At 39.1% G+C, this 24,785-nt stretch overlaps 1 protein-coding gene across 2 annotated transcripts in view; it reads right to left on the bottom strand.

Moving 5' to 3' along the window:
- The window catches only part of TGFBR3 (transforming growth factor beta receptor 3), a 164,592-nt gene that overhangs the window by 138,980 nt on the left and 827 nt on the right, over positions 1-24,785 (bottom strand). For both annotated transcript variants that reach the window (XM_013961375.2, XM_067300941.1), the window contains exons 2-6: positions 23,556-23,702; positions 10,668-10,887; positions 9,691-9,749; positions 7,643-7,838; positions 1,169-1,266 (exon numbers count right to left, since the gene is read on the bottom strand). The gene's annotated coding sequence lies outside the window, so the exon portion shown is untranslated. The remainder of the gene's footprint in view (positions 1-1,168; positions 1,267-7,642; positions 7,839-9,690; positions 9,750-10,667; positions 10,888-23,555; positions 23,703-24,785) is intronic.

The raw sequence follows: 24,785 nt of genomic DNA, 5'->3' as shown, positions 1-24,785 counted from the left end.
CACACAATTTGCTGCTAAAAGACTTGCTCTCAGGCTTTCATGTCATGCATTGATTCATAAAGTATCAATTATTTAGTGCAGATGTGTGTGAATTGCTATCAATATCCATTCTGTGTTCCCATTCACACATTAACACCCCAAAGCAAGCAAGTCTTTTTCCTTCTCACATACATGCAGGATAAAAACATGAGAAAAACAAACCCAGCCCCCTTCCTATCTACCCCTTTACCAAACCATGAGAAAAAAGAATGGTCTTTCCAGAAGATCTAGACGTTTAACAAAACCAGACTAGGCAGACAGCAGAGGAAATTCTGTACTTGGAGAGAAAGTTTGAGTTCCAAAGAAGAGAACCCGTCTGAGGAATTTTCCATGCAAAAAAACACAGAGGAATAAGCACCACTTCAAGCACGTCTATTGATCAGAATATGAAAATGGGGCTTGGGGAGAAAGACAACCTTCAAGCTTACAAGCCCTCATATAAATTTATAAGTTGAAAGCAGCTGAAAGCATCTTGAAACAAACTGGGCAACACCACAGATCACAGAATAGACCTGAAGACAAAGACGTGTGAAATTCTATTTTACAAGCACTCCTAAGTATTCTCCACTAGCTGTAGTTTCATTAATACTCCTCAGTAAGGGCACAAACACAAGCTCTCATAATTCACACAGCTGCTTCCTGCAACCCACCAACATCTGCTGCCTTGCACAAATTAGCAGTAACAAGCATTTTATATATTTTTGAATTATTTGCTCCACAGATCTGTCAATGTCAAATATGCAGCAGATAAAGAGCTGAAGGACATCAGCAAACTAAGTACATCAGAGCCAGGGCCCCCTCACTAATCTTCCCAATGTTATCACATGGAAATTGCTTAAAAGCAGGGGAAATCTAGGACCCGTTATACCACAGGACAGAGAACCTTATGTACAAAAAGGGTTGCTCACAGTCACCCTGCGTGAGCCGTACATCTATTGAACCATCTGAGGTTTCTCAGACAGACAACAAAATTCCACAGTCAGTGCTGTTGAAAACCACGGACAAAAACAAAATAATCAAAGGCAAGTTACACTTTTAGCAGAGATCATGAATTTACATAAATAGTAGAGTTGCTATTTAAGCCTTTCAATTTTGCTGTTCGTTTAATGATTAACTGTATAGATCTTACCAGCAATCCTGAGGACTGGGAGTTCCATCTGCACCAAAATCTTTTTTCTGAGGTATTTACAAGCTGGCATGATGGGTGTCCACCATGGAGATATAGATCTGCAAGAGGTTTCAAAGCTCATATTGAAAAAATTGTGCTTTTCTGAACTACTGAAAACATACCTAAAGAACTCAACTTGCATATGGGTGTAAGAGACTGAAATTGCTAAGAAGGAAACATTTTGTGGTTGCATTTTCTGTTCAGTCACATACCTCATTGTTTTATATCACTTGCAATTTGAAAAAAAAATCATTTCTATGCAATGTATTCTTTTTAAAACTGGAAGAATAACATTTATGTACTCTAGAAAATATACTGATGCATCGAAGTAGACAGACAGAAAATCTTTAAACAGAGAGCTCCTTGCTATTTTATGGGTAAACAGAAGACATTTTTGCATGATATTTAGATATCAAGAGTTTTAGGCAACAGAAACAGAATAGTTAAATACATGGAAAATTGTTCCTAATGAGTGAGCCATAAAGCTATGACTACGAGGGTTAGAAAGGCCTCACGCTAAAGAATATTGGCTGGCCTCCATCTGTCTCATCCTGCTTCTCACATGCAATAGACCAATCACTTTGTTAACCAACGGTAATTAATTCCAGAAGGAATAGGAGATACAAGAACAGATCCCCATAATCATTTAAAAAAAGAGCAAGACGTGTTAATGATCAGACTGTGGGTATATCTCTATTAACACTAGTTAATAGGAAAAATAGAACAAAACAGTATGTGTTGAGGATCTGATGCCTACACTATGCACTGTCTAGGGGGGTTATTTCCGACCAATTCCAGTGTGGACTGCGCACCCATTAGTTGATGGAACATGTTAGCTGTGCTCCTGGATCATGTCTTTCAGTTTAATTTCACCCAGAAGAAATCCCATTTGTGCACTCTGAGGCTGCTCCACAAAGCAAATGCAAACCAAAGCGCCACAGGTGGGAACAAGCAGGAGACTCACTTCCTAAGCCCACTCCTGATCTGACCTAGAACGCTGAAGAGGACGTGCCCCATATGCCTCAGAGAGCACAACTTCACTCCGACTGGTCTATAGGCGCCCACATGGACCAACACTGCAGGGCACTGAGAGCACGAACAGTTACTGCCTGCCAAATAGATGCATCTGATACTATTCCAAGAAAGTGAATTCGAATTCACAAAACATTCTTAGATCTCTGCTGCTAACAGGTGAAATTTATGCCAATGCAGAGAGACAACGTTTGTGTACTGCTAGGCCCCTCTTTGTTACGATTTTGAGTCCAAGTGTTGTTTACGCTTTGTACTGACCTTCTGCTAGGGAGAATTTCACTATTTGTCAATGAAGGGATTGTGGAATCCCTTCGCTCCAGTCCTTTTCCTCCTCTCAAACAAAACACACATGACTCTTCCATTACATCTGGAACCATGTACACCTTTATGTGCCTGATACACACATACCAGAGGGGATACCACCTCTTACTTAGATTTATTTCAGAAATGGTTTTACTTCTTCAAGGTAACAATACTCATTCACAGACATATTTCATTGTACGTGACAGAACAATCATAGTGATCTTCAGATTCTTGAAGAGAAAGCAGCTGAATTCCAAAAGTCCAAAGTTTCACTGTTAGAAACATAAAATGTCACAAATTCTCTCTAATGCAGAGAGAATCACAAAAGTAATTTCTTAGCAGTTATGTGATAAACCTCACATACATTCATGATAAAACAGATTTATTTAGCCTAGGTATCAGAACACATCTTTTTCCATAAGCAAGAGTGGCTTCTCTTAAACAATATATTTTGTTTTATCTAAAAAAGTACGATGGTAACAAATGAAAACATCCATGCAGCACAAAAGCTAAGTTAGTACCCATTAAGCCAAGTCAGCAAAAGACAGACAAAACATATATGACTGGACTGCTCTCTTTTTTAATTGAAAGAAATGCAGTTAATGTTTGACAGTAATTCCTATCCTAAATAAAGCCCATGTAGGTTTTGTGTATTTGTTCTATTTCTATGGCTAAAAATTCCCAACCAACATATTTAGCAGTTTAGTAGAATTTTCTTGTTCCACTTCCAGTTTTTGAAATATGGGCTCATTGTACTACTCAAAAAACTTAGTCCTTGGTAACTATTAGCATTTTATTAACTATGCCTACATGTACATTTTTACTGTAACCATATACATCTCTCATAGGGGCATAAGCTAGGGAGCATTCTTAGCTCATACTTGTTTTCCCTATGCAGCCACACATGTGGTGAACAGCTGTAGAAGTTGTAAAATTGTCTTTACACATTGCACATGCTGTTGAATATAATATGCACACACATATGTGTGAAGCAAGTCCTGAAGCAAAATAATGTACTGAATATTTCTTTTTACTTGTTTTTGAAAATATTTGGCTTTCCATAAATAAATACAAATGCTTCTTGATTAACTCCTTTTAACAAAATACCAGCACTTAATTTTTCAGAATTACAGGTTTAACAATTCATAACATGAGCAAGCCAGCAAGCCTTTCAACCACCTCCATTATGGCAAAGAATCAAATGCTGTCAAAAGTGAATCTGCAAAGCAACCGTTACTATGGTATTGTGACCAGCTCCACTGCAATAAAATATAGAAATGAAAATGTAAATTGTTACTTAGATATACATTTTTCTCCAGGGTACTATAAGCAAAAATTGAAAACAGCTGAAACTGAGTCACCCTTGTAGAAAGTAAATATTGCTAATATGAATCTGATGTGTTAAAGGGTGGGGGATGCTCCAGAGACTAATGCTACCCTTGTTAATATTCTACCACCAAATTGAAAGAAAGGTGTGGTGATTTCCCCATCTCTGGTGGGAGCTTAGTTTTCTGAATACAGCTAAGTCAATCCCCACAGAGATATCTTATCTGTAAGGCTCATGACAAATATCTGAAGAGTAAATGGTTAGCATTTGGTATGGACCACACTGCATGAAATAACGGTTATTTCGTAAGAGATTTTCCATGATAGATATTCTTAAACACAACTATGAGGTCTTCGCTCCCCTACCCACCACAAATGATACTAGTTCAACTCTGTGCCGTACTATTAATACACTCAGGGAGACTTTAAGCAACAAACAAAACAAATATAGCCAAGTACAGTAAAAGGATACCTTCTTTCTTGGCTATTATAAAAAAAAGGAAGCAGGTCCATTTAAATGAGAAACACCTCACTGCCCCCATCTTCCATCTGCCAACAAATGCAGATATTGCACATGGGACTTATCACACACTAGGAAGGAAAGCGTTATACAAGCCCACTGTTAATTTAGCTGTATAAAGTGAGCAATCTTTTTTAAGTTCATCTCTCTCTGCTATCTTACAGTCCTCATAACATTTACAATGTTCCAAAGAATGAGCATTCTTTCCTGTGAAAACATTTCAAAAGTATTTGTAATTTTTTAATTATATTTTGACCAACTATGTAATGTAGAAATGTGGTATCACTGATTTTAATGTTAGCCTGTAAGAAAAGAAGAGAAACAATCAACTGCACATACAAATTGTCTACAAGTCTTTCACACTCATGCACCACACACATCATCTGCATGTACTAAAACTGATCAGATTAAATATTTTTCCTTTCTACTTAATAAAATTAGCAAAATCATTTTTATCTGACTTAAAGAGATGAATAGAGAGCTTACAAAAATTGTCAACTAATTCAAGAAATTTCACAAAATATTTTGATTGTAAAATATGCTTTCCCGTCTCCCTTTTCTGTATGCTACATGTCAAAAAAAAAAAAAATTTTACAAAGTGGTTATACTTTACTACTTTTAGTATAAAATCAAGTGTGTTCTACGTGCCAGAACAGTGCATTGATTATTCTGATAATCTGACTTAGGGTATCATCTTACCCACCTTTGTGAAGTTTTTATGGAACTCAGTCCACAACGCACATCTTCGTCAAGCCCCAGTTCAACCAACTACTGATGTGTTTACCAATAAGTTAATAAATTGTTCCACTCAGAGTTAATGAACCTGCTCATCTGTCCAAGTTATGTTGATCTGAGCCCTAATGAGGTAATCTATCTGGAGACATGCAAGTTGGAACCCCTCACTATTTCAGTTTCAATGAGCTCAAGTCTATAGGTACCAGCAAACTGATACTAACCAAAGATCAAGACTCCAATAAACATGAGAATCAGGCCAAAATAAACAAAGAAAAAAGTATATGCTATTCTGTAGGATATTGCATTACTGAGCTGAGTTCCCAATCCTGTTAGCTCTACTTATTGGGACAACTCACACATTATCTGACATGAGTAGTATGGCTGAACCAGGGCACTTCAGATTTAAGAGCCTATGAGCTTTAGCATTTAGACACATGTTCACCAGATAATTTGCTCTCCCAAAAGTTAGGTTTTTCTTATTATTACTGTAGTTGTCATGTATTTAAGCTATTGATGATACATAGAAAAGACGCTGGAGTTTCACCATCTGAGGATTATCCTCTTAGCTACTGTAAGAGATATCAGAATTGATTTTTTTAAATATACAGGGGCTTGCTTTTTTTCCAGCAGTTCCAGCAGAGATCTGGGAGAAGGGGAGGAGGGGAAAGTTGGAGAGATCCTTAGACCAGGAATGTAGCTTCCAATAATGACTTACAGATGTCAGAGTAACATTCTAGGATCCTTCTATTATTCCAAAGCTATTATTTGTAACATTAGCAGAATAAAGGCCCCATGCATAAGACTGTAAACAAGTTTCTCAGCTAAACTAGTTGTGGCTCAGCTGACTTCAACCATTGGGGGGGGAGGGGAGGAAGGAGGTGAAGGGGACCTCATTTTCTAGTATCACGCAGTAGTTTTTTTCTTATGATTTTACCACTATAATTTAGAAATGGGATGTCTCTAATATTTAGATTCCAAATCACCACCAAAACTATTAGAAGTGTCAGTGCTCAAGCAAATAAAACCACACCCAATATTATAAGAGATATACTTGAAATTCAGACATGCAACTGTAATGAGAAAAGATGGAGTTTTCCTTCAGAATGTATAAAGTTCACTGCCAAAAAGGGAATAAAAATGCATCCAAGTTGGGCGGCTGATATATATCTAGGAGAGTTTATGTTTAACTGCATCCAGCTTACATAGTAAATAGCATAATATATAATTAATTACACTTCACTAATTCATTAATAACATTTCAGCAGTAAATATTTAATATGCTGAATGCCTCATTTACTGTCAAATACTGTCAAGACCCTTTTTCAGATAATCTCATTTGCAGAAGTTGTTTAATAAAAATTATTTGTACATGTTAATATTAACATTTGATCTTCATGCTGGTTCTTAATTATCAGATAAAACTCTTAACAGTTCATCTTTGATGTAAAGTAGGAGCACACCAAAGGTGACAGATTTCCTTTACATGTGACAATAAATTGTTTATGATGTGTGTCACCAGAGAAGAGATTTGTCAACACACTTACTTCAGGATCAGCAATAGACGATTTGAATCAATTAGATTTTCATTTGGATGCCAATCAGCATTTTTACCAGCAAAAAGGCACCAGAGTGGGCCTGAAAGTATCAGCTGTGTCTGTTGCCAAGGTTTGCCAAGAGGGGAACAGCTGAGCAAGGAAAAGGCACAACTGGGTTCTCCTCACACACACCTGTGATGGAGGGTAGCAGAAGATGGCCCAGCACTCCCTTCCCCCAGTGATAAGTAGTCACTAAGCCAAGATGTACTGGGCAGTGCTCTGCCTCTGCGGAGGGGCACGGACGTTCTGGCAGGTACTGCGTACATGGGAGCCACCGAGCCTGTTAGGTATACCTGAGCTACGTTTATGTACTGTCTCCAAAACTGCAGTTTTCTAACCTTAGTTTTTTTATAAGCTAGTGCAACCTAGGAGGTTGAGCTGGACTTTTGTTATCTGGGAAAACCTAGAAAAACAGCTGCTTTGCACGTCTCCCCATCCACAGATTCCTCATAAAACTAGTAGGTGTCAGGGCACCGTGCAGGCTGGTGCTTCCTGGGGCTGGAATCAGCGGGGGGTCCCTGTGGCGGCAGGGCCTGTCCCACCACCCTAGGAGGGAGCAGGGCAGCTGGGGCAGCTCCAGCCCTGGGCATCGGGCAGCTCCATGGGGCTGCGGCTGAGGCTGGGCCAGGTGGTCACCCATGGGTCAGGGTTGGGGTCAGTGCTGGTGGGCACCCCTATGGCATCACAGGGTAAGCACTGACGGCCCCAGGCTGGGCTGAAATGAGGACCAGGGCCTGGGCAGGGTGGGGGAGGCCCAGGGAGGTGGGCAGGGACAGCGAGGGCTCTGGGTGCCCTCAGGGCCCTGAGTGTAGAAACTTATCACACTAATCACTAGGGGGGGGAGTCCTGGAAATCCCTGACTAGGATCATGCTGCTGACCAAGAACTGTCACAGTGGTGGATCATGCTACAAAAGCAATCTTACCGATCTCTCACTGTGGTGGAATTATTGCCGTGGGAGTGGAGGAGTAACCACTGCTACACTGGATCAGCTGGTGCAGAGTTTTGTCCTTGGCCACAGATGTTTCATAAGAAGTTCAAGGAGCTTTGCAAGAGGTAGTTAGGTCAATCCATCTCAGGTAAATTCTTGTAGACCCCATGAGGCTGAAGTTGGTTTGCATCTGAAAGCATAAGAGTTTATATATTTTCTAAAACACTTGATTATTTATTTAGCAGTATTTCAAGTTTGAGTAAGGTTGGTATTTTTCATTGTTAACAGCTACTCCTTTGCTGGATCCCACTAAACTCTAGATATCAAATGGTATTGAAATAATGATTTCCATAAGGAAAACATGCATTGTATGAAAAAGATTTCAATTCTGAATGCAAAACATTTCAGTTTTACAAATTTCCTCTTCATCTTATTTTTCAAGATAAGGTGGGTAGACATTCCTGCTCAAACTTACCTTACTTTTACTTTGTTAAAAAAAATAGCTGCATCATGGCACATCTTATTTACCCATGATAAGGTATATAATTCTAAACTTTCTTTTAATCAGAGTTCTTTATCTCTCTTAATGTGAAAGCTTCTCTGTGTTTTCAACACTTTTTGACCCTACTAATCCTGCTGTAAACTGCTGTAATTTGGGGTGAGAAAGATGTTGCAGCAGAAGAAATCTTATCGAACTATGTGACAGATAGTCTGTCTTCTCCCCTCCAATTACACTCAGAGCACACAGCGATGTGATGTAGGACAAGCCACCTGCATGACTGAATATACAGGGAACTGAGGATGTCTGGCAAGTGGCAGCTGTGGGCTTTCCGTGTTTGTAGATGCCAAATAGACAAGTAACAGTGTCTCTACGGTTTTGCTTAAGGACAAAACATTTTATCTAATGGTTACAGAGGACGTCTGTAATAATAAGAGGCAGCAACATCGAAAAGCGAAACATTTCCAGCACTGATGTTAATAATTTCAGGACAAGTCCAATAGCCCTTGATGGAAACTTTGCATATCCAAGGACTGGTATTTGACAAAATTTTTAATCAGAAGGGAACACTATGAGAGAACTGAAAACTTTTTTAAATTAATGAAAAGGGACATGGCATTTAAAATCTAAAAGGATGTCTCTTCAGAAGAGTTTCAGCAACAACTTTCAATTTAGTTTCCCATGAGCCTCAAAAAAGAAAGTATTAAATAGTATTTTATTCATATTTCATGAAATACTGTAATTATTTATGTTCCTACATAATTTTGCTAAAAACTGTAGTTAAACTGTGAAATTTATATATCCAGTCTAAAATCATGTAGGCAAGACAAGATTGGTCTTCAAGACCATTGGTCTTCAGACCACTGCAACTACAGGCCAGCATCACCTAAACATAAGCAGAGTTTGCACAGAAAACCGTGAGACTTCTTTCAAAGTTTCATTTTTCTTTGTAGCAGGGTAGATGAGCAGGGGCTTATTTCACAAGGTTCCCTTGGTTCCAGCTTCCCTAGGCTATCATAACCCTCATCTCTACCAACTGCTGCAGCGAATGTAACGAAGCCCACCCCAGCTCTGTTCGCCACATCCATCCCCAACACTTAATGCTTTTCAGAATTTACCATTACCGCATGTAATACAAAGTGTTCCCAGGATATATGAAATATCCTGTAAGATTCCACCTCAACTCCTCAACCTGTCTATTCAACTGCCTGTACATAAATTTGTTCAGAATTATTATTGTATTTTAAGAATTTACAGTTATGGAGCTTTAAAATACATAAATTAGTGAGATTCAATATGAACACTAATTCAGATTTTCACATGTTCATTTTTTCCTAAAGTATAATTTCTAATAAATAGAAATAGAGGGGGTAATCTAGAGATCTAAATTAAGGCTAACAATACAAACATTTCTATCAAAATCAGTAATTGCATATATACTATATGTAAGGATCTACACATGTATAATATTTTTTCCTCATTCTAAACACTGCAGTGTCTGAGTTATGTTAGGTGTATGCAAACAGAAAGGACAAATACTTGCCATAGTTCAGAAATAATTGCTGTCTCTGTTTTGTGGCAGCAGCAAAGAAAGAAAAAGCTCTGTGAAAATACAACAAAACCAATATTATTTGTATCTCCTTTTTAACAAGAGTTGTAAATTATGTTGCAAGTACAATTCAATAAAATATGTTTTAAAAAGAGCAATAACTGATTTATTATATAAACCTATTTACACTGTCAGCCTGAGATTTTAGCTTGATACAAGATTGATACCTTCATTTCTGATTAGTTTGTTTTCATTTTAGATAAAATTATAAAATGCATAGTTTTATATTCCTGAAGTGACCTTTGTCTCTGTTTCAGCAGTTTTCCTATAAGGAGAAATGGTAGAACAGGACCTGAAATAATGTAAGGTATTTGGTTAATTAAAAAATATTTAATCAAGCAAGTTTTACCATGCTGAATCTGTCTAGGAGTTACTTCTTCTTTAGTGAGTAAAAAAATATTTTTTGCAATTATTCAGTTTTAACTCTTGATTACTGAAGTCAAGAGCTGTGGTGCTTCGTAAGGACTGTAAGAAATACTAGGTTTAATCCAGCTGTTATTAACCTTAACAACAGCTGAAGTGGGCTCCATTTTTCTCTTGGTATCTCCATTGTACTGTAGGCAAACAGTACTTTTTCATTTCTGTTCTTTCCCCCTTTTCACAAATAATATATTTGCTTAAAATGAAGAAGAACAAAAAATGTATTTTCTGCTTTAAATGGGGACATATTTTGAAACACCTTTTCAGCTTACTGACTCTTTTAATAATTTCTTAAACGGTTGATTAATAGGATTAATGAAACACTTGAAGAAATACTGAGCACTCACAACTTTCACTGAATTAGGGGGTTCTAGATACATCTTAGGACTAAACCCTCAGCACCTAACATTCTTACACAACATGGCTACCATTTTATTTGCCACTCACAAAGCACAAGAAACTACACAAATAACTGAAAATATACAAAGTACCTGAACATTGTTGTGGTATTTCCTCCTCTGACACAGACATTGTGTTTACAGTGATATGTGCATAAAGTACAGCAGGATTTATCCCCCTGCAAGCAGCAATTTTTATGAACAGAGAATGCTGAAAGGTCACACAGTTCTCATGAGCCACATCATTTCTCCTCATTTAGAATATTCCAGTGCTGGATGGATACTACAGTGGATTTATGCTTGCAGGAATTACCTGAAAAAGGTATAAGAAGAAATGAAAACAAGTTACAGTTTTTGTTACTCATAGAGGTAGAAAAGCTGTCCAGAACAATTTGTTCTTAATGGCTGTTTTAGCTCCAAAAGAGGCCCTGAAGTAAAGAATAAACAAACTGTCAGAGGAACAGAGAGTAAGTCTCTTAAGATCAGGGTTAAGGTTCATTGGTACAATTGCTCTGAGGCAAAACATTACCACATCTTGGATTAATCTTGGCATGTAGATAAATATAAAGGTACAGTGGTACTGCACATATAGTGCCTTTTTTGCAACCACTACACATGCAATACATCCAAACGCATAATACAAAATGCAGTGTTTTGTAAAAATCAATTGTGAATTCTGAATATATTGAAACAGAAGTTTAGCTATTCAGAAAAACAGATAATAAACAAAAGTTATATAAACATGCTCTCCTGGCCCTGTCTTACACAAATTGCATTACCCTTGTTTAAGCTAATACACGGACTCCAGCCAGCAATCTAGCTCAAAAAAGCTGTCAGATTTCACATCTCCAGCTTGCCTTCCGCTTCCTTCTCCCCCACAAAGCCCCAACATTTTATTTTTTGTTTTAAAACATGATTTTTAACATATTCTGACCCTCCCATGAAGAAAACCAGATATGCAGAGTTAAATTCCATGCAAGATTCAGAAAGGTACTCCGCACACACTGTGGAGGAATTAGTCCATTCATATTTATCTAATTTTTTTTTATATCATGTTACTGAACAAACATTTAACTTAGTATCGGTTAAAAGAAAAGTTGCACCAAAACCCTCAGTCCTCCTCCCCACTCATAATTTATTGTCCTAGAGTACCAGAGTCCAGAATTTAGCTACATCTCTCTCTCACCCCTAAAAATAAGCTCCTCCATAATTTCCCTGCCCATTCCAGCTAAAGAAATTTCTGCTCTGGGGCTGGATAGGAAATAGCTTCTCAGCACGCAGGCTGTGGGCTCAACCCAAGTAGTCCATTCACTTTGCCACCTTCAAAGCTGCCACTCTATCACTTTGGCTTCAGACAGAAGCCGATCACATACAGAAGTCTGGACAGTTCTAGCTGCAAGAACAGGACTCTGGGCAAGGACCTTTCCTCTCCTCTTGCCTGAGGTTCCTCATTCAGGCACTATGGACTGCAATTTTAGTTAGTGCAACGCCTTACACCATGCAAAAGTCGCATATCACCACACTGGGATGGTGATAAAGATTTCTGACTAGCAAAGCACTGTTACTAAGCAGCACAACTATGAGAGCAGGGCTGCATAAAGCTGTATGTCCACACTGCTTATCCTTCTTTGTTTATTCGCAGAACATAGCTGAGCTAAGAGGGTGAAGGGGAGAAGCCATTTGTCTGATAGCAAGCATCTGCATCCTAGTTCAGCATTGTGTTATCATTTCTCCTCGCTGGCAAACATTATTTATTAGAGCAAGAGTGCTAATCGTTTGTCAGATTTCCGGACAGGACAAACTCACAAGAACTGCCTTGGTTACTTACTAAACCTCTCCATTTGCTGATACACTGCTCGCTTCACAGGCTCTGAAAAAGTCTCCTTGGCACAGAGAGGTGGAATATTCCCACTGGCCTGAAATATTAGTTCTTTTTTCCGTTAGGGTATTTTAAAAACTTTTATACTGTCCAGGCCTTCCCTGGCCTGCAACAAAGTTAGAACCAGCACGGGTAACAGAGCCTCTCACTGGCCAAATTCTAACATCATTAAACTGTTCTTAACAAAATGTGTCTGTGGACACTAATAGCAAGAGCTGCTGTTGAATCACTGATCCGTCTGGGGCCAGGAGTTTGCACATGCAGTTTCATAGCCAGCTTCTCTACCAGCTTCAGTATCAGTGCCACTGCTCTAAAGCACCAGTGCCCACACACTCAGCTTCAAGCCACTTCATGCAAGTAGTGTAGGATCTGCTGAAGTCTCGGGATGGCTGAGAAGCAGACAACTCCATGAACAAGGTAGGTGTTTCTCATGCATACTACTTCTCCACCACCCATGCCACTGTGCAGCCATGTGCAACAAAGACAAGACGTTCTGCCAAGAGGAAGGAAGAGCTCTTCTGATAGTCATTACCAATGAGAATGATCTTCAATACTTTCATTTTGGGACTCACATAATCTCACTGTAACTATTTTAGATGTTTTCGGCACACAGACTTACAGATCATTTTAATTCACGCTGCACAGGAGTTATTTCTGTATATGAGCAACCAGTTGGTAAGCTTAAAATGGTTTGACTTTAATTGGTTAGTTAATAATTTGACTTGGCTTTTAAAATATGTTGCTACGTGGATTTTGCACGTGCAGAAGAGCCAGGGAACAGATTACTAAGCTTTAATAAAATTGCAAAATGTCACAATGACATAAAATCTAAAACCATATTAAGCCTGTGAAACGTATGGTCACTTAACACCTAAAATCACAGTAAACCATTAATCCCATAAAGCTTGTGACAAATTAACTGATGGTTGTATAGTAAAATCTGATTACAAATTCATTAAAATTGTTCAAATCATTATAAACCTCTCAGAAAATAATATCCTATGTCACCAGGGTGTAGGTATGCAAAGCATCTCTCAATTCCCCACCTGCTTTGATCTAAACCCAGTAATGAAGGGAGAAACTTTCTGGTTGCCCATATCAGCTCTGTAAGCCAGCAGGCTCCTGGAAACACTCCCTAGGAAAACACCACTGTAGCTCAATGTGCAGGGTTTGTAAAACCTCAGTCTAACCGACGATCCTGACCTCACTGGCATCCAAATGGATTTCTCTCATCAACAACAACTTACATTCAGCTTGACAAAATCACTTACCTGCAATTGTCAAACATATATAATCAATCTTATGTGTCTGACCTTCTGATGTTAAACGGGTATGATTTGTTGAGCAATGGCACTAATGAGGAAGCCCAGAAAAACAAATGGCCATGACACATGGTGAGCAGCAATGTCCTTAGAGTCAAAACTTTCAGCAAATAAGCACTTGATCTCCCCAGGACATTGCTGCTGTGTGACTTTCCTGAATTTAATATATTGGCATTCACAATCATACTTTGAGCTAGGCCACAGTGTACAAAAGACAAGGAACAATGCTCCCCTGGAATTGATATATTCATTTCGTCTCTGTAGAGGACACAGTGGGAGCAGGTATGCCATCTATAGGACATTTACCAATTCAGAAGAAGGTCTAATCTCTGAAAATGATCTATTATTTCTTATATTCACAGATTTTGAGGAGACACATCATTAATCATTTTACAGACTCCACAGTACTAACACAGAGAACTGAAGTGCCAACACCATTTTAACTTATTTATAAATTATAATTTACAACATATATAACATATAACAGCCTGTGATAGCTAACTGCCAACAAAGCATTTCTCAGAGTGTTCAGGCGTGAGGATGTTAATGTCAGGGAGCAAAAGGAGCAGGCTGCTCCACAAGGGAAGGGGAGCCAGGAACCAAGGGTGACAGCATCCTCACCAGCAAGGGCCCCATCCCACTGCCCAAGAGTGAGGAGAGAAGAGCAGGTCTGATGATGGTAACCAGGGTCAGCTGATAGTCCAGTGATCATCAGACAAGCCTGTGATGACAAGGCAGGTCCAAGGTCAAGCCAGGAAGCCAGCCAGATGGTCAGGATGAGCAGGCATATGACCAGGCATGGGCATAACTACCACATAGCTCAAGCAAGGGCAAGGGGCTGAGCTTAAAGGCAGCTCCTGAGCCAAAGTGGGGAGGCCCCAAGGAGGCTCCTCACAGCCCCTTCTCACACAGCTCTTTCTACAGCAGCCTCATCCAAGGCTACACAGCTGCACTGTATCAGAGCTGGCCTCAAACACAGGCAGCCAAACCTCCTCCCTGGAGGGAAGGGGCTGCACAGCCCTGACAGTTAGAAGGAAACTCCTTATTCAGCTTCATGGCCTAATTCCTGGGTGCCCCACTGTTTGTCTTCCCAGATGCGTATGATAACACGACTTCAGCCCATCCTAAAGCACCAGTCCATCCACAGAAGTCCACAGTGATTGCAACATTCATCATGTCTGCTGAGTTTGTGTCCTCATCCTCCATGTTCTGCCTTCTACACTTCAGGAAAAAATTGTTTCTGAATGTCAACCATTTCACCAAACATCTACTCCACTACATAAACAACTTGCCTGCAAGCAGGAGCAACTGATCCACTTCTAAAATGCTTATTTGAACAGACAGGGCTCAGGAACACATACAGCAGGAAGAGCCTTAGCTAAATGTGACAATGGACTAAAATCGCTGCCCCAAAGGGCAGAGCAAGCTCTTCCCAGTATACTACAGACCAGCTCACAGCACAGTTCCAGTTGCTGAGGCTCTAAGGTCTCTGGGGTATTCCTCCAGAAATCCTCAGGAGAAATAGCTACAGTTACAGCAGTACTGCAAGTGTGGGAATATACTTACGGTATGCATCTAAACTTGAAGCATGAATTTCTGGACATGAGACTGACTATCTTGTACAAGGTTACTCAGAAAACAGAGGAACACACTGCACTTAAGACACTGTTTGGGACACTCCATGTCCCAAAAGCACAGGAGTAAGTCATTCTGTGCACCTGGGAGAGAAAATGCCATAAAACAAGCAGAGGAGACAGCACTGTGGCACCTATTTCCACAGTATTTAGAAAAATTTATTTCTTTCTATAGGGGCTTGCAGATGCATGAACAGTGCCACACTACTCTTAAAAACAGATCATCAAATTTTTGCCTCTCAGATGATGTTCCATACAGGCAACAAATACCCTTATAATTCTAAGAGAAAATAATTTCCAGCAGAGCTGCATAGAACCAGCATATCCCCTGCTCTCAGTCTCTCACATAGGTGGCCAGTTTACTGGGGCAAAGACTCCTTCTAATGCTACAGTAATTCTGTTTCTGACTGTGTGGAGGTTGCCACAAATTAGTATGTCACTCTATGAAACAGTGGTTACTACTGCCCTGGCTCATTAGCTCCAGGTATGTTGACTTTAGGAACTAGAGTCTGATTTTTTTTAATTTTCCTTAAAATTACCATCAGTTTAAAAATTAACAGAATAACTGTTTCTCCTTTTTTTTCAATCACACATCAGTTCTAATTCTTCCTCTTTACAAATGTCACAAAGTGTTCAAATGTCACCCTGGTCATATGTTGAATTTCTGAACAGTGGTTATCACGCTGTCTGATGTTCTGAACAAGCATCTGATACAGAAAGACATGGTAGAAGCCACTGAACCACTAACTGTAATTACCTTGAAACAAATAGAATAAACTTTCACCAGTTCTGAGCTGACATCTACTGGTAGAATATCGCAACAGTGTAGGACCGGACATAATTAGGAAATACATGGCAAGCTCTTTTATTAAGGTTCTCCAGTGATACCTCGTGAAATGAGCTGAGATAGGGGAGGATGAGAGGTCATAAAAGAATATATTTCATGCAATTTTGCTGTGAGGATAGCAGCCTCTCGCAGAAGGATCAAGCAAATAGCTGAGGGAAGTAACTCTTCAAACACTACCTCAAGTTTTGTTTTTCAAGCATAATTTTGAGGCCATTTTGTTAATGCAAAAGATTGCATTGGAATTCATTTTAGTCAGGTCTGCTTTGGGTTAGCTTAGCTCATGAATGGTAGGAACATATAAGTGCTTGCTATTGTGTTAGAGCAGTTCAAAAAGTTCTTAGGACTCACCTGAGGCATAGTAATTAACGGCATATACATCCTCCTAATCAGCTGCAATGTAGAGTAAACCCAGTTAGCACCACCACTGAAGAGGGTTTAAAATTCAAATTATGCTGAAATAAGCCATTATTAAATCAGAAGAAGATTGTTTTCTCAGGGACTGGTACTAGTATAAGAACAATGCTTCTGCAAAATCTATTCAAATCAGTATGCAGACAAAGCTGCAGATGCATCTTTTCCAACCTCAATTTCTCATGGAGTATAATGAGGAGATTGGGAGGCTGGGGGCATCCAACCCTTTCAGTACAGAAGGAAGTGGTTCTCTAATTCTTTGGAGACAATCATATGATGACAGCATTGCCACACCATAATGGTACTTGAAAATTGTTAACACAGATTCTGCCCAAAGTACTATAAATTACATTATTTAACACACTTTAAAAAACAGAAATTAGAGCCCTAATTTAAGACTAGGTACACAGGATTCTACCATGTGTTGTTGCTTGAGGCAAATATTAGAGGACCTCCCAAAAAAGATGAGATGCCTTTCTGACATATTCAAAGAAGGATCCCATGAAGGAAAAGAATGAGATGAAACTGAGACTCCATATGCTGTTTTGTTTCTCTTGTTCTCTGCCACCCTAGTTGATTCTAGTAACTGCAAACTTCAGCTTATGCAAGTTTAGTTCTGATAGTAACTGAGTATCAGTTTTCTGGGGAATACAAACATATACTGAACAACCCAGTCATTTTCCCTTACCAACCTATTTACATCACAGGTTCTGCAAAAGATGCAGAGAAGTTGGTTCTGCCAGGTTTACACATCAAGAAGAGAGCCCCCTTTTCCATGTCAGGGGAATCTCTAGAGTTCGTAGATTTTTTCCGTTCTCCTGTATACCTAAATGTGGTGGGATGGGACAAAGAATTGATGTGTACTTGAGCTCTTCAGAATAACACATTAAACTCCTATATAGGGAAGACTCCCCATCAGTGTTCTAGTAACTGAGAGGGCTTCTGTTCTTGCTCAGTGTACAGAGGAATTCATATTTTCCCACGATACCCTTTCAAAGCACAGAGTAGCCCCCAAATCTGTATACAGGTGGGGTTTCAGGGCAGATTTCTAGCACTCCTGGAAGAACAGAAGGAATTTGGCCATTGGAAATGAGGGCCTGAAATTATTTTGAGGAGGTAATTGCAATTAGTGAGGGGAGTAAGGGCAAAAGATGAACCTGAAAGATCTAAAAAGTAGACATCCCCCACCCATCCAGTGTACGATAAGGTTTGGCGGGAAGCCAAGTAGCTGGAGGGACACATTTGCTTCAGGTGAGAAGAGGAAGAGACAGAAGGCAGAGGAGACTGCTCATCCGCAGGCTGAATAGAGAGCAGCAGCAGGGGTACAAGGAGAATCGCACTGGCTGTCAGAAGTAATTGATTCAACTGTAATGAAAGAGTTCAGGAATTACTTTTCAGGGAGAGAAAGAGGTAGTTGCCAGCTCCATCAGCTCATGATGTAATATGGCCCAAATCAAGGATCATTCTGCAAGACTCCCTTGGTTGGACACTGGCTGAAGGCTGAGTTAATAAAGTGTGAGATTTCTCTAGCAAGTGAGACCATTCTAAGTGGTGATAAAGGCAGCAGTAAGCACAAGCAGGGCTGCCTTCTGGGACAAATGAATTCTTTTCACTGTAGTTTCTTGTATGTGCCAAAGGCCTGCCTGCACAACTTTCATGGATACTCTGTCATAGAGTCTCAGATAAACACAGCTTTACAGATAACTGGGAAAACAATTCAATGAGTTAAATAAACAACATAGGGCTATATTTCGCTATCATTACCCTGATGAATAAGACAGCTTCAAAAAGATGCAGCCTAATCCTCTGCAGGAAGAGAACACTGTCAAGGAAGCTGCTACTGAAATGCCCCTCCAACTCAGTAATCCCATCAAACTTGTAAAAATTCATTGTGAGTGTGTAAGGAGTGTTATATTAATCTCTCACATAAGTGGACAGTACTATGAATATTTTAGAAATAGCAAATAGTGGTTGAGGACAACATTGTGGAGGTGACGACCTCTTATCTCTCTTTTCTTGTCCTCTTCTCCTCTCTACTCAGTTACCACCCAAAGTATTGTTATCAACTACCTGCCTACAGGTCACATAGACAGCCAAAATCAAAACAGGTAGCAAGCACTGAGATTACACAGCCAGCAAGGATTACTGCAGTACTTTTCAAACCTTTTTTCTACGCTATGTTTAAATTAAATGAAAATTGTTGTTAATACACTCTTCTTTATTTTAACATCAGCTACACATCAAAGACATGATTATTTTAAAGCTGAATTTTCTAAGTGATTGCAAACCAAACCAGTATGATTTTTAAGCACAGTGTTTCCACATTCACAGCATGGCCTAGCAAATCCAGCTGACTTAAAGCTGTACAGAACAAAAACAGATTCAAAAGAGGATTAAGCAATTACAAATGGGAACTGGAAGGGAAAAAGCTGAGTAAGACAGCAAGCGAGTAGAGTCAACAGGGACTGTATTCTCCTTTTTTGCCACTACTGGTATTTTTGCCAGTATTTCTCCCATCTCACTGCCTATCTCCATCAATACTAACAAAACCTACCATTCCCCAATGAGAGTCTTTTATTCCAGTGGGAAAATCTCTCTGTTCAACAAACCTTGAGACCTATATGGGATTCCCCTCCTATCCTTTGCTTCCCTTCATTGAGAGAGGTTTCTATTACTTGCTCTGCCTCAGATACAATACTCTTTTATAATCCAGTAAAAATATCCCCTTACTGTCACCCCTAAAGAATAAACTTTGCCTTAGCTACTCCCAGCTCAGTAGAGGTGCCAAAGGAAGTAACTCTTTGATGCTTCTCCTAACAACTTCACCCATATGTTCTTAATAGATTGGGCTGCTGGAGTTAGAATAAGAGCTGGATCTACCTAGGTATTGTCAGATCCTATAGCACTACTTCATACTTTTACCAGAAAAACAGTAAGTTTCCAGACTAAGTAAATTTAACCCAGTCACCAGGACATCCTATCACAACAGTCCTGAAAAAAATTTTGAAATATAAACAAGCAGATCAATCATTTGCTTGAGAAGAACACAAGCAGTTTCTGGTCTCAAGCTGACATGCACAACTGAATGAAAGAAGATATCAAATACAAATCTGATTTTACAGAGCTATTTTGTACCACAGCATGCTGGGGCTAAAATTTTAAGGTGAACTGAGAAAAGAAAAAGCTTAGTCAGCAATCAAATTTCAGAATTAGCTGGATAAATTCCAAGTCTTTGTAGTTTTAATGACAACAAATTTGATGCATTAGGAAACAACCTGGTCCTGATTCTTATGCTTCAGCATCATTTACTAAATATATTTGTTTTTTAATTTGAGTAATGGAACTGGATAGAGAAGCGGAAAGATAAATATTTTAGGGCCCTTAAATCAGATATACCCTTTATGCATCCCTGTTGCACCATAAGACAGTATGATTAAGGATAACTGATAAAACATAAGCATTTGCATTCTCTTTAAGCTTTAGAATTTAAAGCTGGAATAAGAAAAAAAAAATTGATCTAAATAGAATCACTCAGGTTTTCTCACCCCTTCCCTTATCTTATTGACTAACTAGTAAGTGAATAGGCCTGGCATAAATAATCATCTGGTGTATGTCTTAGCCTTAGCAGCTGTTCCTATTTTATACTGATAAATTCCCAATTAGAAGTGCTAATAGAGCAAGTTTTAGTTAGGACTTTAGTTCTGTTGTTGGGCTAGTGCTAGAGAGGCAAAACTAAGGAATGAGCAGATTATAAAGACTTCTCTGTTCTTCTTTTAAAGCTGTGTTCTTCTTTTCCTTCTTCCCCCTGCCCCCCAGGTGGAGAGGAAGTGAGTTGTGGCTTTTCCTAAAGCTAAGGTAAAAGGATACTTGGTCTGTTTTGGGGGTGGCAGTTTAGTTTTGAATTGCCCAAGTCTAGTAAGGCTGGCTAGTTATGATAATGTTTGTAAATTATTGGTTTCTCTGGATCTAGTATTTCTATGGTTTGTCTTCATGGCTAATGTTTGCTTGATGTATCCTCTGAGAGGTCTTAAAAATAACAAAATGCTGCTTTATGGATATCTGCAAGGGAATAACTCTTTTTCTGAAAGAAGAGACCATGCTACTTGGAGTCAGAAGGCTGTGCTTGGTTCTAGGTGGCCTGGATATAACAAGTTAGGTTGTTGGGTTTTTTTAACACTTTTTTTTAATTATAAAATGTTTGTGCAAGAATTGAGTATCAGCTAAACAAAAAGCTATTAAAAAGGCCTTGAAGGATGAATTGCTCTTGGTATGTACAGTGACTTCCAGCAGACTGTATGTTTCTGTTCTGTATGTGGTATGCTAATATCTCTTTGAGTTGCTGCTCCTGATTAGTAGCATGATATGTATGGGCTCTAATAGTGTAGGTAAAATGCCAGATTAAAACAAGGGAAGATCTCTTTTTCAGCAGGCTAGCTGATGCTCTCTCTGATAGAACAGATAACCTTTAAAAAATACTGATTTGCTGCTGAACTTGCTTTCACTGAGTCTCATGAGATACCTTGCTAAAAGCCTCAACCTTGAAAGTGATGTAATCATGTAAGATATTTGCATTTTACTCTTAAGCTAAAAAACATGCCTATATCAAGTTGGCTTAAGAACTCAAGTCAGACTCTGATGGGAAAATCTATGCTCTCTCTTCTATGACTGTTTGACTTTTGGGGCCTGTTTCAGTAACTCCAGAATGCATGGGGCTGGGAAGGGGGCGGTTAGAAAAATATCAAACAATCTAGTTGGCAGGAATCTGATCACACTTCTGCTGTAGAATACAAATCTGGATTTTATTTTAAACCAGAGAGGAGTGTGATGTGAATAGCAGAGAGGAGAAGCAGGGAACGGACCAAAACATAAGCCTTTGTCTGTCCTTTAGATGATGCAGGCTTGGCTCTTCTGTTGGTATGGAACTTGCACTTCCCACAGCATAAATTAAGGCTTTAAAAGCTAAGCATCTAGACCCAAGGCACTGTATGTATTATGTACCTAAAACTTTGATCTTCTGGATTCCCTCGGCACTTCTGATGTCAAGTTTGAGCTCCCTTCCAGGGCCTATTGTGCTAACTTGTAAAATGTGCAAGAGATAGATGTTGAGTTCTTCTTTTACTACTAAATGTTATTTATCTGCTTTTTATGATATGATTTTTAAGCTCAACCTGCAGTCTTTCCCTTTCTGTCTTCAATTTCTAGCCTCTGTGCTTCAGATGGGGGGAAGGTGAACAATTTCATTATTACATCATAAAATGGGCTTTTGGGCAAGAAAAATCATAAGAATTGACAGTGTGGTCTAGTAAGTGAAATAGTGTACTTGGGACTTGGCTGGGTTGTGGGGTTCTTAAAAAATACCTCAGGACTTATCCCAATTCTTTTAATATTGACTAATCATAGGAGAGACTGATTATGTGTGTACCTTGGTTTTAGTTTTGTTTTTTTTATTCGGGAGATGTACATTCTGGCAAAAAGGGCAATATTAGCATGATGTGTAATGGTATAAATTAGATATGAAGAGTGCTTATGAAGTGTAATAAACATGAAATTCAACTTAAGCAAGCCATCCAGTTGAAAAGCTTTGACTTCTTGTAAGCCCTTGTTGGTGTAAGAAGCGATACATATAGCACCAGAAATGGCAGATCTCCAAAGCAGCTGCTCTTGGGATTGGATGCAGCCACAAGCTATTTGGTGGCAGGAGGGCTGTTTATACTTATGTGTAATTTTTATATAAAACATATTGAGGAAGGAGAGAAGGGAGGACACCACTTAACTGTTCATGCATCTTGTTGTAAAACCTTGGAATGTCTCTGGTGCTGGAAAGGATAAGGAAACTAAAGCTGCTGCAGCTGTTGTTCCCTTCATCTTTGTTCTCCACCTTCCCCCCACCCCACCCTTCCCTGGTATTAGATCTTGATGAGATGACAGCAAATCCAACATCTGGAACTTGCAAATCCTTCCGGACTAACTCTCTTCCACAGTTCAGTATAAATCTTTATATTGAGTTCTGGTCCTTTCTTGTTTTGGATACTGCTACCTGCTTGTGTGACCATCTGATGAAGAGATAAACAAAGGCTAAGGCTGCGTGCTTGGTAATAAAAAGAGTATTTGCACTTGCTTATCACACTATACAGATGTTACTATTTTCCAAGGCACATGAACACTCAGTATGTGCAGCCAACTCAAAATCAATGGATGCTGCCTTTGTGCAGAGGGAGAACAGGATGATAGGTGCCTTAACTGTGATACTGCATCACTAGAAAGCATCATGGTAAGCTTGTGGCTGGCTTGAGGTAGGCAGGAAGGAAGGGCTCCAGGTCTACTGGAGACAGGAGGGACAAAGCAGTGAGGTTGTTCTCAGTACCTGAGCTGGGGCTGGGTTCCCTCTGGGTAGTTAGAGGCATCTCCAGCTGAGAGAACAGAATTCATGGTTGAAGCAAGCAGGTTAGCCTGATTAGACTCCGACATCAATTTCTCTCCTAGAAGGAGAAAATAATTGCTGCATGACCCTGACAGCCACATAAATACAACATATTTTGTACTATATATTTAGTACAGCATCTGGGATCAAAATGATATAGGGTGAACAGATTAAAACTGTCAGCTTTCCTTTAAGGAGATAACTGGGAACTTAGCTTACAACACCTCATCTTTAAATACTAAGTTGCTTCTAAGACCTTCTGAAGGGAGAAGTGGGAATAGCAAAAAAAAAAAAAAAAAAAAAAAAAATCAGAGTGTAAAGTCACTTTTGAGCTTGGAAAGTGATCAAGTGCCTTACTATATCACACTCTAGTACCTGCCACTGTATCAACTAGCTTTGCAAAGGCAGTCAGCTGTGAAATACCTAACTTCAAAATTAACGTATTATTAATCACAAGGCGTACTTACCTTCTTAGTCTGTAGAATGCAAGCTGTTTAGCAAATGCTGTATCCTGGCACTTGAACATTTTATTCCAGAGAAAACTGGGTTTTCCCTTGTGGGTTTTCTGAAGTTTGCTTTACAATAAGTGCTAGGTTTGGTCTCATTAGAAGACACTGAGTAGGGGATACAAAAGATGATCATCTTTCTATTTAAAAGTAATATAGCATGTTATATAAATAACTTGAAACTAAAACAACATGCCTAAACAATTAAAATAGTCCTTTCAAGTGAAATTAATATTCTGAAAAATATCAATAGTCTTGATACCTTCTTTACTGTGGACCTCAAAGCTAGCTGGTCTTGTACTATGACTTATTACTGATGTAGTGTCTGTATAGATATGATGAGTCATAGTCCAGAACTGTTCCTGATTTTTAACAACTCAGGTTTGACGTGTTTTCTTTTAAAGAGGAAAAAAAAATACTTTGGTAGTACTGTTCAATGAAAGAATTTTGTGTTCTGTAAACGACTAGAATGAACACATGGGGGAGAAATCTGAACAGCTCTTTAGCCTCAAGAGCAGTGAGAGAAAGGGCTTTCGTTTGAATGTAGAAATAAAGAACAAAGATGAAAATGTAAGATGTGATATGCAATATCTGAAGGAAAGTTGCTGTTGTTGGGAGAGAGAGAGAGAGACACTTTTCAGTGGTGTGATTAGAGTAGCTATCTAGCTACTAATGACACTTTCTAAAACTTCTATGGAACACTGCACATCATACTCAAAAATCTGAGAGCCTGCTTTTGATCAAAAGCAGGACAACTTGAGAATGGAATGAGTAATGCTTGGTCTAATGAATGCATAAAAAGCAACTTATATTAGTAAACTCCAGAGCAATGTTAGAATGAGAAAATGTGTTTTCTTATTGTAATGGGGAAGAGAAGTAAGACTCTTTAGTGTTTGAAACTCCACGGTGAGCTAAGAAGGTGGGCAAGGACTGGAACTTCTGTGACCGTGTTTGGCAAAGGTCTTGCCTAGCTTACACACTCCAAAATGCAGCCTCTCTGCCATTCCCAAGTACTTATGTGTTTTCTTCTGGCACAGCAATACCGTACTGGCTAAAGACAAATCACCACAGTTGCTCATTGCAATAATCTTGAAATGATTCAAAACAGTTGGGAGGGGGGAGAAGTTGTCAAAGTCTTCTCATATATAACAAAGGTGATGCACAGTGGCAGAAAATACTGCTGTGCACATG

The sequence above is a fragment of the Apteryx mantelli genome, chromosome 8, assembly GCF_036417845.1.
Source record: "Apteryx mantelli isolate bAptMan1 chromosome 8, bAptMan1.hap1, whole genome shotgun sequence".
Taxonomy (NCBI): Eukaryota; Metazoa; Chordata; class Aves; order Apterygiformes; family Apterygidae; genus Apteryx; species Apteryx mantelli.
Note: the sequence above shows the minus strand (reverse complement) of the source record. Positions and strands in the feature narration are given on the sequence as shown.